Below are 10,282 nucleotides of genomic sequence, written 5' to 3'. Positions count from 1 at the left end.
TGTTGTTTCTGGTTACAAAAAAGGTAAATACTATTCCAATTTATTTATTGGCAGAGTTATATTATTTTTGTTTTTTAAATGTTTACTTTGTTCAATTTTCTTTTTAAAGAGTAGTATTTTCGTGACTGGGAGCTATCTTCGATCTTTACATGATTTGCTATAGAAAATCTTAATTCACTTTGCGGCGTTTCATTTGCGTCGTGTTTTTTTGGAACGTAACCACGACGCAAGGTGAGGTATTGGTGTATACACTTTATCAGATATATCCTAAGTGAAATCAAAGTAAAATGACACTGTGCCAAGGATTCTTGTCATTTATCGTCTATGGGATAATAAACCTTTCTCGTCAACTTTATTCTAATAAGGTTTTTAGAATTTGATATATTGTAGTTCAATGATGCTTTGCGGAATTGTATTGATAATCCAATACTGTTTATTAGAGAATTTTTGCTTCACACTTTGGTACTTTCAGTTTTTCACGGTGTAAATAAATACCCGTATAACTGTACCCGCACCTGGGTATAAAATCGACGGTTGCTATTGTATGCCTTTTTGTTGGTTTAGGGGGGGATCTTCCGGATGTTCAAGATGCCCTGCCTCTGGAGGGAGGACAGGGTATGTGGGATTCCTATCCAAGCCCCCCTGGTAATAGCTCTCTGCTCCATACGGGGGACCACGGTACCTTCCGGCCACGCGGTATTACCTCGCGCTGTGCTAGATAGTTCGTCCCGGGGTATGTGTGTATGGTTCACGCTACCCCCGAAACCCTCGTGGTGCTCACGATGCTCCGAGTCCACATCCATTTCTAATATATAAAATTCTCGTGTCACGGTGTTCGAACTTGAACTCCTCTGAAACGGCTTGACTGATTTTTACCAAATTTAATATGCGTATTCAGTAGGTTTGAGAATCGGCTACTATCTATTTTCTATACCCCTAAGTGATAAAGGGTGTTCACACTTAAATTTTTTTTTTATTTTTTTTTTTACGACATTTTTGTTTATATTTTTTTATGATACAGCATACAAGAATACATACAACCATAAATTTTCACCCCTCTTCGATCAACCCTAATTTTTTATTTGTAAATTGAAATATCAATTTTTTTTTGCAAAACAACGTTTGCGGGATCAGCTAGTATATATATATATAGCATAACATATATATAGGTAGAGGGAGACTTACAATCGCAGGTCACATGGTTTGATTCCCGGGATACAATCTTATGTAAAACTATATGTCATATTTATCTTATTCTTTTACTAAATGAACAAAATATATATAGAGATGAAAATAGTCCTATACGTTTTCGGGAAAATGTCAACCAAACATTTTCTATAACTTAATTTGTTACTAGGTCGGGGAACGTCTAGTTTGACCAGGTCATTAATGATTTTATACAAATACACAATATACATATTGATTAGTGATAGGTGTATAAAATTAAAGGAGTAAATGTAAAGATAATTAGTAAAAATTTGTACACATTTTACACCTATTTCCAATCATTCTATATAATGTGATCACTCTGAAATATATCATATTAATTTACTTTTCTATTAGAATGCAACAAAAAAATTAGGCCTGTGACTTCTGGCAGTCAAAGTCTGCAGAGAGAGAGGAGGGAGTCGCTGAAGCTAGTGAGAGTTTAAGGCTCCCACCCTTTTATAATCTGCCTCTGGGGGGGGGAGGACAGGGGTATGTGGGATTCCTACCCACTAAACCCCCCCCCCCCGGTGGTTGCCCTCTGCACTAAACGGGGGACCGCGGTATCTCCCGGTCAGGGATCGCCAAGGCTCCCACCCTGGCCTAGCTTAACTATCACTTCAGAAACCGTTAGCACTCAAACAGACGAAACTCAAGCAAAGCATTAATAGAGAAAATCGCTTAGTAAGTGAGTTGGAATTTTAAAAGCCAACAAAATCAAAAATTTCAAGTGTACAATGCTAATGTGTCGCAATTTTCATTCGAACAACAGGCGTCGTGTATTCCATGAATATAAATGGGGAGCTACGGCCGCCCGAGGGCCGGAGATAAGGCACTTGGCTTCAAAGCGCGTCCCACTTCGCGCCTTGCCAAATTGCTCGCCCACTAAACTCTGATGGCTTGCTAAGCCGCAAATAATTCCAGCCGTGGTGCATAGCATCTCGTACCGTGGGAAATTAGGTCGAAGAGATTAGACGCTTCCGGCGTCAGACGGTTGCAAATTTGGTATGCAATTATATTATAACTACATACTTCTATATATAAACTATATTAAGTAAATGAAATTTTTAGTAAGAAAATCATTATCAGCCTACCCCGTAGATTTAAGAGTAATTTTAAGAGGACGGGAATCGGCGCCTTCACCTTTTTCCGTTGACCATTCTTCTAATAGTCTTCTACTAGAACAGTGATTCCCAAAGTGGTCTATATCGACTCCTAGGGGTCTATGACAATCTGCAAGGGGTCTACGTCAGCGAAAAAAAATTTGGGGGTTTAAATGATTAAATGAAAATGGGGGTCCACGATAGTGGATCTCAACACATACACTGATAGTACCTATTTACTTACATCATACTATCTTATAATATCAAAACATTTACATTATTTATAAAAGTACCTACGAAGTAAAAAAAATATTTCTTATGTTATTTTATTTATAGTTTATTTTATATTTATTTCATCTTACGTTTATTTTACATAACAGACACAAAATTTTATTTTGAGTAGTTTTAATTTAAATTCAATTAATAAATGTATAAATTAACATGTGTTTTTACTTTAAGTTTTAACACTAAACTTCACTACAGTTAGAAATTTACAGGAAATCAATATCAGGTAAGTAGGGGGTCTACCCAACACGGAAAAACATGGCAAGGGTTCTACGACACAAAAAAGTTTAAGGAACTCTGTTCTAGAATAATAAGAAAGAAGAAGTGAATATAAGAAGTATCACTTCCTAAGGATCATAAATATCATTATTTAAGCCGTTGGATGTCCATAACTGGACACATGCTTCCCAAGTAGGTCTTACAAGACTGGTCGGAAGCGGTGTATCTCTCTTCTTCTTACCAGCTTTACAAGGTATTTTATCCAATTTGATGTTAAATACCCTGCGTTTGCTGCTCTGTGGTCTTCTCTCTAGAATCTTAACGGTCCAGAATACATCAGTTCTAAACGCTATATGGTCAGTGTATGTGATAAAAAATAATGTAAGATAGTTAATGTAGAAAATTTTGATCTGGGAATGTAGATTAAAGAAGGAAGGAAGTAAGATCTGTAAACAAAGAATGACAGGTCATATTGTAGAGGCAACATTACGTTATCGTGAGCGGCGCATCGAAAAGGGGAATTCCACAGAAATATAATTGTTCATTTACGTCGATATAAATACGGGCTAAGCTCGAATATACACACTTCTACTTCTAACTTTGTTCTTATACCTAAACACCGGCCCTAGGAAGAATCCTGCAATGTGAAGCGTAAAAGAAATGGATAAAAGATAATGTGAAGGACAATGTAGAATGAAAATTGGAAAACTCATTTTAAGAAAGAATTCACACGAACGAAAGCACGACGCAAATTGAAACGCCGCAAAGTGAATTAGGTTTTTCTATAGCAAGCCATCTAAAGATCGAAGAAAAACAAAAATAATATAACTGTGCCAATAAATAAATTGGAATAATATTGACCGTTTTTGTAACCAGAAACAACACGTAAAAATTTACATAAATTTATTATTCTCTTTTAAAAAAGCACAACATACTACATTACACAACACTACGTAATTGAAACTGAACTCCATAATTAGCAAAACAAGGTGAAAATAAAACTGTATTAAAATTGCGTTGATTTTAATTTAGAAAGGGAATCCCCGAGTTTTGATGGCATGGCGCAATTATAATACAAAAGTGTTGCCATCTTTTAGATAAAAAAATAAAGACTCGAACCCAAAACAACGCAACCTCGAAAATCTAACGACGCACAGTGAAAATTAGTACTAATTAAGCAGCGACGCAACTTCGAAAAAAACGCAAAACGAAACGACGCAAAGCGAGGTATTGGTGTATATAAAAGCACGCCTGTCACCTACCCACTTCCTCATCAACTTACCAATCCGGTTGGCAAAGTTGGATACTTCTCCTCATCCCTGATCTGATCTCCTTGATTAAATCCCAAGCTTAGCTTATCCATGGCTCGTTACATGAAGCTTGGCAAAAGGTAAGTGAGAAGCCACGTATCACTGCCAAAAGTCACTACTGACATCACACACGGGTCATAGAGCGTTGTTATAAGTAACTGAGGAATATTGAACGAGAATAACAAAAATACGTAGTCAATATTAAGGTTAATTATTAAAAGCGGTAAAATGATAGAGGTATTGTTCATTTGCTACACCTTATAAAGCAATGGTTTTAGAAATAATAGATAACGTAATGATAATATATTAAAAAAATATATATTTTTTCAAAATTCCGATTATTACATTTATTATAAAGTGGCGAAACATCTAGCCTATTCAGGAGCAAGGGTCATTACATAACAAAGCTTTTTACACTTATGCCGTTATTTTTCATTCTTCAATAGTTTTTTTTTAATTTCTTAGACTTTCGTTCAAAGATCTGCATTGAAATTAACAATAGGATAGTACAATAATATAGCTTTTATTAAGAATATAGCACTGTTAACTTATATTTAACGATGGAGCGTAAAGATAATTTCGCGTTTTATTTAGCATCCGGGCGCGCGAATTCGACCGCATGGATTTTTACAAAAAAAAAAACGTTTTGTTTATTATTTTTATTATTAGGAAAATTTCTCCTTACTACATCAGTTACCTGCCAGTATAAGTCTCGGTAAAATCGGTTCAGACATTTCTAAGATTACCCGGGACAAACAGATAGATAAAAATAAAAAAAAATGCAATATTTATATAAGTACCGTACATTCACATGAATGTAGTAAATAGTTGTTATTTTAATATTAAAATCACACTCCGATTTTATTTATCTGTATGTATAAATTACAATGCAAATGTCACGTTTTTACTGCGCCTGTTAATTTTAATTACTGTTAGATTAAATTTATTGTGATGTAATTTCACAAAAGACAACAAAGATATTTAGGTGTCTGTTTACGGAGTGCGTTTCTTATAAGTATACACACTGGCTTTATTCCGTAATGGCGGACATTTAGTGTAAATTATGACAGCCATCAAAATGGCGAATGCGCGGGAAAATATTTTATCACAGAAAATTAATCTTTAGTGTTATTTATTTAAATTAGGAACAAAATTAACTTTGATTTTAAAATCTTTATCGTTCAATTATGTTTACCACTAACTATATCATTATACACAATTTATAATTTTAAGGAAGGGCAGTGTTTCCTACAGAATTAATATAAAAGACAAAAATCCTTGGCAGTGATGTCGCCTTATTATTTTGATTTGATTTAGACTATATCTGATAAAGTGTATATGTATAAATCTGTATTGTTATATTTTATTAAGGAGATGTGTTGTTGTGGAGTATCTCCCTGCTTCTCCTCAACTATAACACCTTGCGGATCAGAGTAGAGTCAAAAATAAGATAGATTAAAAATAATAAGTTGACGATCAATAAGGGTTCTGTTAAAGTTCCAATGTTGAATAAATTAATTTTATATTTATCTTTAACACAATTATTGTAAAATTTAATAGTTTTTTTTTAAATATTACAATACTTTTTTAATTTCATTAATTATTTTTTTGTATATTAATATAGCATTTTTGTCTGTTATATTTGTGATTTGTTGATTTTCACCCAGTTGACAAATGCTAACCTAACTTTTTCTATTCCTTTCCTTGCTCTAAATAATATTTACAAAACTTTTTAAAGGTCGTTAATCATTTCAAACTGTAAATCATGATTTTGAGATAAAATTTGCTTATCGATGTGTGTGGTACGCGTCTGTGGGGATACCGTCACCACCCACCAGCCATGTACAGAAGTTGGTAGGCAGGCGGTCGTGACTACACGGTGCCCCGCAGGCCTTCGCCTCCGAATCGAACAGAATGCAAACTAGTATCTGGAATTTAACTTCTTCCATCTTTAGATTAATGTCGTAGAACACTAAAGTCGTTTTAGTGATGTACTTAAATTTTATCGATATTTTTTCTATTATTTCATATAAATTGCATTTTAAACGATTTAAATGCACTTCTAAGTAGGTAGTCAAAAAATCATAATAATATTCACTTGAATTCATCTCAATTTTGCATAGTTTACGATTTAACTTAATGTTAATCCTAACGTTAATGCTAATGTCTGTGAAGTATACATCCTAATAATAATAATAAAAAGATATGTTATCCAGAATGGATAATCGATAAAAAGTTTTTGTTTTTTCAATAAATTATTCAACATTATTCACGAGATAGGTCAGAGCATCTCTCAGGCGCATATTGAAGAAATGTTTGTTTTCGTAGAAGTTTAATAACTATGAACTAAATGCAACCCCTTAGAGGTGTTACATGTATTTGACCTTGATGATAAAGATTTTTTTCTTTCTCCTCACAGTTCCGTCTTAACACTATGCGGCATACATTTATTTTATCAAAATATAAAATAAAAACTTAGTCCAAAAAGTTTTAAAGGTGGTAAATAAGCGATAGCAGCACTCAAAAATGTAGTGGAAAAGACTTCCAAAAATTAGCCATGTTTAGCTCTAGACTATCGTCTTTTAATGAATGGTGTTATTTAAACTTTCACAATAACGTTTATTAAAAGTAATTAAAAATTACAATACAAGTATAGTGAAGGCATGTATTGTTCATGTCGAGTAAGAAGGTCGAGTGTGACGTTCGAAACAATGGGAAGAGAGAAAAAGTGAGAGGTGTGAAGTTAATCGCGGATCGCGCGCGTAGCAGGCGACTCGTAGCTATCTTCACTCACAATCAGTTCGTACTCGGTTGCCACGATAGATGGCGCCGGCGTTATTCTATATTACTTCTCACAATGGTTTTACAAGATGCAATGATTCATGGTTTGTCAAGAACACTATTTTAAAAAATATTAAATCATTTATAAACTAATATGAACTGGTAGACGATTGGGTAAATTTTACACTTGGTAGACTGAGGACATAGTTAAGAACTAATATTATGAACTGGTAGACGATTGGGTAAATTCTACACTAGGTGGTACCACGACATAGTTAAGAAAGGAAGTCGATGCATACAGGCAGCGCGTGACCGGTCATTGTGAAGGCCTTTGGGGGGAGGTATAGGCCTTCCAGTGGTAGCTTAACTTATGAAAATCTAAAAACTTTGAGCTTACGTACAAGAAGGTAGAAGAAATATGGTGAACATCACATTGTGACTTAGACATCGATATGTGATATTATAAATTATATCAAATAATAAATACATGAAAAAATAACATAAAACCTTTTTTATTATCTACGCAACATTATTATAATTCTCAAAAGGCTATAAAACACTGTCCTCTAAGACTTAATATATTATATTAAATGCAACAATGGATAGTTAAGTATATCCGCCATCTTTGCCAGTTACATTGACCTTTAGATAACTCGTCCGCGATGCGTTTAAGTGTAATTTTATACGTAATTTAATTCAGAGTTGACATGAGCGGTCGGCTGTCCAGGGAGTAAGATGTATGAGGATATTACGTGAGGTCCTGATCACAAATACGTGCGGTGCCTGGTAATATACAAGATAATTTCGTTCTTGTGGATAATGGCGGTCGCTATTTTTAATCAAACAGTACATCGTTGATATAAGATGAAAATATATTATATACCAGCTGTCATAAATCAATTCGAACTTCGAATCGGACTGTCAAACGTGCGAAGTTCACACTGAACTGTCAAATGTTTAAAATGTATTACGAAATTACATTTCCAAAAAAAAAAACATTAAGTATGTTATTTGTTACTTCTGTCTATAATTTTGCATGCACATTTAACACCATAGATATCTTTGGGGAAGGCCAATGTCTTGCAGCTAGCGTGTATGGTCTAAAACGACGATTTTAGTATGAAAAAGCGTTATTTTATATTCTAATTATTATCTATCCCTTTTATAATATTTATCTTTAAATAATATGATATTTATCTATCCCTCTGGAAACTTTATACTGCCAGAAATTCTTGACCTGTCGTATTCTAATATACTATATATATTACATTAATGTCTTGCACACAAATGAACTATACAATCGCCAGCCAGGCGTGGCGATTATTGTATATCCTATAGATATCTTTGGGAGAGGCGTACGCTTTGCAGCTGAAAATAATATAATTGTTTCTTTATTGTAATATATAACGAGTTAAGAGAATTTTAATCAAATGTAATCATGTTCTTTGTTTAATTTACTGTTTTTAGTTCTCCTTAATACTGAGTGGGTTAACAAGTGGGGACGTGGAACAATTGTGTACTACCCTTAATATATAGTGCCTAAAGACAAAAAATCTAAGACCAATGTTTGTTATCTGTCATAAAGTACGGTACAGAATGGCAGTCTCTCATTTAAATTTTCATTATTTGCAAGCACTCCCTAAACGAGGATATTTGTATTTTTGTATTTGTATTTTTTACAAAACAGTTGGTGTTTATATCGATACAGTTGTCAAATAAAAAAATAGCACATCACTATAACGAAAGGGCCCGCGTGCGCCCTGTGACGGATTTCATTTTATTTCACTTCGATTCATTTAAAATTCCCCGCATTCCGTCCGCAGACTCCGCGCCGTGGGGCTACATTATTTTGGACAGGGTTTCTCAAACTTGTACAAGTCGCGGGTCGGAATTTTTTATAAGTATACGTTATTCTAATAAAACATTATTTCTTGTCACAATCTTCTTCTTCTAGAGTAATGATGGAAGATATGCCTGTAAGAAAGAATAGCTCTAAAGGATCAATATCAGTATCATTTGCAGGATGTCAACTGCTGGACTAAACTCTTCCCTGTAGTTCTCCAATAAGACCAATTGGAAGTTGCCTGCATCCAGTGTTTTCTGACAACCTTAACAAGGTTGCCTCTCTACCTAAGGTGGTCGTTTTACGCGATGCGTTTTGAACCCTGGTCTTCACCCCAGAACCTACAGACCCCTAATGTTTTATGCGCCATGCGGCATGTCCAGTGCCACTTAAACCTGCTAATCTGTTGCGCTATCTCGTTTACTTTTGTTCCTTTAGTAAACTCTCAATTCTATATTCGATCTAGCGGAGAAATCCCGTGATTAACCCCTCTCTCCATGGTTCCTTGTGGGATTTCAGTGGGTCCAAAAGTAGGAGACTACCTTTGTGTACCGTATCTCATTAATGATGACACGCATTGGTTGTAGAGTCCTTTTTAGACATTTAGGGATAGACGAGAAGATGTTTCATAGTTTCTCTAACACTACTCAGCTAAGATGAATACTATATCTCTTGTAACGCGACGTAAAAACCAGAGAGTATATAAATTAAAATGGAAGTGAAAAAATTATTGAATTGAAAAAACCCCGTTTTCCACAAGATAGGGGTACTTTTGTCTTGCCTCAGCGGGCTGGTTTCCGCAACCAAGCGGCAATGTGCTCATTTTGCGTCGTGGTTTGTCTTAATCAAGCCAACCCAACTTTGAGAAACCCCAACAGACCCTTGATGTTGCCAGCGATCTCGGAGAGCACCTCGGCGATCCGAGATAGGTAACCCTGTAGGGTGCTACATCCGTACACTGGAGTAGTACGTGAGCAGCAGTCTCGTCCTCCTCCTGGCACGCTCTGCACAAAGGACTGTCCGTAACGCCTTATGTAAATAGAAGTTTGCTAAAAAGACTATGACCGGTAATGATCTCTGCCACCAGGTGCAGCTGGAGCAGGACGTTAGAACTGGCAGATTATGGTAGGCATTGTCTCTTTTGCTTGACGACACTCCTCATGGCTCGTCTATTACTTACTTGTTGACTCCTAGTACACACCGCTTCTAGAGATCTGGCTTTACCCATTGGTAGTGATGAGAAGCTCCGTAAAAGACCATGCTGGAACTCCTCCGGCCCAGTTCATCAGCAGCATCGATGCCTCTGGAGCCGCTATGACTATTTATCCATTGTAGTGTAACATATGTTTACCCAGAGTTCAAAGTGTGACTTTTAAAGACTAGCAACAAAGGTCTACTGTCGAAAAGAATTTGAATAGAGTAACCGTTTCCCCTGGTAGCAGTAAGAGCAGAGTTACATTTATGATACCCATGTATTTAGCTTGAAACACTGTGCTGTAGTTACCTAGTGGTGTTGCTACGCTAATTTTCAAGTC

This window comes from Battus philenor, unplaced genomic scaffold (genome assembly GCF_028537555.1).
Source record: "Battus philenor isolate CCGP_79_NKW_IND1 unplaced genomic scaffold, ilBatPhil1.0.hap1 SCAF_16, whole genome shotgun sequence".
In the NCBI taxonomy this organism is placed as follows: Eukaryota; Metazoa; Arthropoda; class Insecta; order Lepidoptera; family Papilionidae; genus Battus; species Battus philenor.
The sequence above is the reverse complement of the archived record's forward strand: the minus strand, read 5'-3'. Positions refer to the sequence as shown.